The sequence below is a fragment of the Solanum stenotomum genome, chromosome 3 (genome assembly GCF_019186545.1).
Source record: "Solanum stenotomum isolate F172 chromosome 3, ASM1918654v1, whole genome shotgun sequence".
In the NCBI taxonomy this organism is placed as follows: Eukaryota; Viridiplantae; Streptophyta; class Magnoliopsida; order Solanales; family Solanaceae; genus Solanum; species Solanum stenotomum.
In genome coordinates this window covers 64,676,610-64,680,745 of record NC_064284.1, presented here as the reverse complement: position 1 = coordinate 64,680,745, position 4,136 = coordinate 64,676,610, and positions in this window count along the sequence as shown.

The following is a 4,136-nucleotide window of genomic DNA, read 5'->3' as shown; positions in this document are numbered from 1 at the left end:
ATTAAGAGCTCTAGAAAGAACCTCCGCGGATAGTATAAAAAGAGTTGGAGATAAGGGATCTCCCTGCTTCACACCCCCAGTAGAGTGAAAGAACCCATAAGACTGGCCATTTAGTAAAACAGAATAGTAATTATTAGAAATTAGCCTCCAAACCATATCTACAAATCATTCTGAAAAAACTCATTTTCCTTAAAACTTTCATAAGGAAGAACCATGAAGCTCTATCGTAAGCTTTTGCCATATCAAGCATTATGACCACATTAGCAGGCTTTCCTCTTTTGGCAATGTCTGTTACCAACTCCTGAGCCAAGAGGACATTTTCAATAATACTTCTTCCTTTGACAAAACCAGACTGATTAGAAGAAATCAAATTAGGAAGAATATTCTCCAGTCTATCATGCATGATTCTAGAAATAATCTTATTTATAAAATTACTCAAACTAATAGGTCGCATATCTAAGAAGGTTTGGATATTGTCCTTCTTAAGTATGAGGACCAAATTAGCATGAGTTAGACTTTGGAAGAGTGTTACCAGCAAAAAACTCTTGTATCATTCTTATGATGTCTGAGCCAATAATGTCCCAACAAACATGAAAGAATCTGCCAGTTAGCCCATCAGGACCCCAGCACTATCACCATTAAGTTTGAACACAACATTTTTCACCTCTTCCTCATCAGGAACTACCCCCAAAGTTGTATCATCCTCGTCATATATTAATTCAGGAACATGAGATAACAAGGGAAAAATGGTAGCATCCCTATCTTGTCTAAACTAATTCTAAAAATGCTCTACTGCTTTAGCTGTTATATCTTCTTCTTCTTCTAACCATATACCCTGAGAATTTTGAATTCTTGCCACTTTCATTTTAAGTCTCCTTCCTTTAACTAGACTATGAAAGAATCTGGTGTTTCTGTCCCCACTGTCAAACCACTCATAACTTGTTTTTTGTTGCCAGTACATTTCTTCAAAATGAAGATATTTATTATATTCAGCTTTGGCTCTCTGCATGATAGCTCTATTCTCACCTGTTGGTGATTCTTCAAACTACTTCTCATTTATTCTTGCTATTTCTTCTCTGATAGTGAGTTGCTGAAAAATATCCCCAAAAGTTTCCTTGCTCCATATTGATAACGCCTCTTTAACCTTCTTAATCTTCCTTTTAAAATCTACAATAGGATTAGAAGTAAGAGTAGAGTCCCAATTCAACCGAGCCATGTCCTTGAAAGTTTCATGCTCTGTCCAAAATTTTAGAAATCTAAAAGGTTTCTTTTTACTAGTACTTCTATCTTCACAGGTAAGAAGCATATGAGCATGATCCAAGCCTGTTCTGGGCAAATGGTCAACCTCACAGTGAGTAAAAAGGTTTTGGAAATAAGAATTTATCAAAATTCTATCTAATCTTTCAAAGATACAATCAGATCCAGCCCTGCCATTCCACCATGTAAATGGACTTCCTTTGAACTGCACTTGGGAAAGATCACAAGACTCTATAGAAGTCTTAAAGTCATCATAATCAGCAGCCACAATAGGTAAACCCCCTATCTTTTCTTCTCTTTTGAGTACAACATTAAAGTCACCTCCAATTAGCCAAGGTCTATCCATACCACCAGATAATTGATATAAATCATCCCAAAGCTCCATCCTCTGATTATTATCACACTTAGCATATACAAGAGTTGCATAAAAGCTATGTGCATCATTCTGATCTATCAGCAAAACAGTGAGTTGCTAATCTGTGTTCCTCACTATTGTGACATCGTATCCATGATTAGTAAAACCCCAAATCTTTCCATTATTGTTGTGTGCTACCTTAGGCATCCTCAGTCTCCTTCTATACCTATTGATGTGTCTAACAGGCTGAAAAGGCTCCAAAAGAGCAACAAATACAAACTTGTGAAAGTTATGTAGCATTTGCACCCTTTGAAATGCATGTTGTGACCTTACAGATCAAATATTCCATACGAGTGCCTTCATTTATGTTTTGAATATTGGGATATAACCTGTCTCTTTGGTTGAACTCTAAGAGGTTGAGGTGATTCTCCATGACCCTGTTTCTTGCCCTTTCTAGCTGACTTAACAACTTTCATTGCCCTTAGAGAAATATCTGCATCATTGTAAATCTGATCTTCATCTAGAATTAAAACTGTTGTACAATCAACCCTCTTAATGTCTGGTAGATCTACTGCTTCTGAATCTGCAAACTTATGTATGAGTATTTCATGTAACACAGTATTTGGTGATTCAGTATGGACTCTCACTACTTGGTCTTCATCAGATTGCAATATTGTGGGTATCTCTACTACTGCCATAGTCAAATCTTTCACAATTTCATGATTTTCCACTGCTGAACCACTGCTATCCTTGTTGCTACACTGCACAAACTTATTTGCACTGTATTCCTCTTCTTGTCCAGTACTAGAATGCTCCTTATCATGCTTCTCTGGAGGGTCAAGTATTATATCTGTTGATTCTCCTGATATTACTACTTTATCCATTTTATTATTCTGCTCATCATAATTGGTATGTACCTCTCCATGTTTCTCTAGTCTTGTACTATTCAAATTTGTAGAACCAGTGGGTACTTCATCTGAATGAGTTTCTTGCCTCTCTTCGTCTTGCTTATCTCCATTCTTTTTATAATGCTCTACTAAAGAACTGGATACCTCAACATTCTCCATGTCCTTGTTCCTTTCTCCATCTATTTCCCCATCTTCTATGTTGTATAATTTCTCCTCTCCATCATTTTCACTGTTGCACAGTAGCTTATTGCTTGTATCATCATTTTGCTGTTTGTTGCTCTCTTCTGGTGTATCACTGATTGTACAAGGGATATGTTCTTTCAAGACTGTCCCCAAAGCTTTTGTGATCCATTCTTTCGCTGAAATTTTTTCTCCTCCTTCCCCTTTATCTTGTGTTGTATCCCCATTGTTTACTGAGTTTTTTTCATTCGTAGTATTGTTGTCTATTGGTGTGTTCTGCTCTAGAGCAAGAGCCTCAAACTTGTTCTCCACCACAGTGGTTAACTGAGGAGCTCTATCTACTTTCCCCCTTCTATCCCTCACCACGTTCCAGTTGCCAGGGTCTCCCACCACTCTTCCGCTTGAAAGAATTCTGGCGCTCCCTTTATGTATTTTTTGAATTTTAGCAGCTTGCTGCTCCTGATTGATTTTTTCTTTGTCATGTGGCGATTATGCATTGTGCTCCTTATATCTCCTATGATTGAGCACTTTGCAATTCTCTTTATCATGCCCTTGCATCTTGCATTCAAAGCAATATTTAGGGACATAATCATATTGCATAACAACCATGTTGGACCTTATTTCCCCCGATGCTAAGGAAAATAGACACTCTTTGACAAAGAAAGTGGGTAAGAGGTTAGGGAAGGAAATCCATGCCATGGCCATACAGGTTTCTTCATTAACCTTAAATCTAGAATCATATATTAGAGTACACATCAGATAAGAGTAGCCATCCTTACACGTAATATAGAAAGCTCCCTTAGATATTAGGTTAACAAAATCCTCCTGTTGGGTTAGACGAATAAGAATGTGTTTGCTTCGAAATAGGCCTATCTGACAATCACCTTTCACCTCACATTGTATAGGAATGATTTTCCGCAATTCCTCAAGATCAGACCATTCATATGAAAATTTCCCAAAAGCAACATATTGGAGATCTTCAATATAGTTCATTCTTTCTACTTCTTCCTCCGTCCAATTAACCTGTGGAATGCCTCCTTCCAACCTGACCTCCTTCCGTAAGGATTCATTATCTTGTGAGATTTTCTCTCCTGTCACATTCATAGAGTCAACATATAATTTCTCATAAGGATTAGGGAGGCAAATTTTAGTATCTGTACTCCTGTTCGGAAGGGAAGGAAAATTAGTTTTTGATAGCTGTAAACCAGTTCCCTGAGGGATCTGGCCGCCGGCCAATAAGGTCATGCTGACCAGAGCTGCTTCAGTAATAAACTATCATATGACATTTTTTCAAATGAAAATGACATAGATGAACTAATTTTTTTAACGGATGGAATAGATTATGAGTTTTTTTCTCAAAGTTCAATGGCATAGTTGAGTCTTTTCCCTTTAAAGAAAGAAGAGTTAATGATAGTTCAGATAAAAAACACAAACAC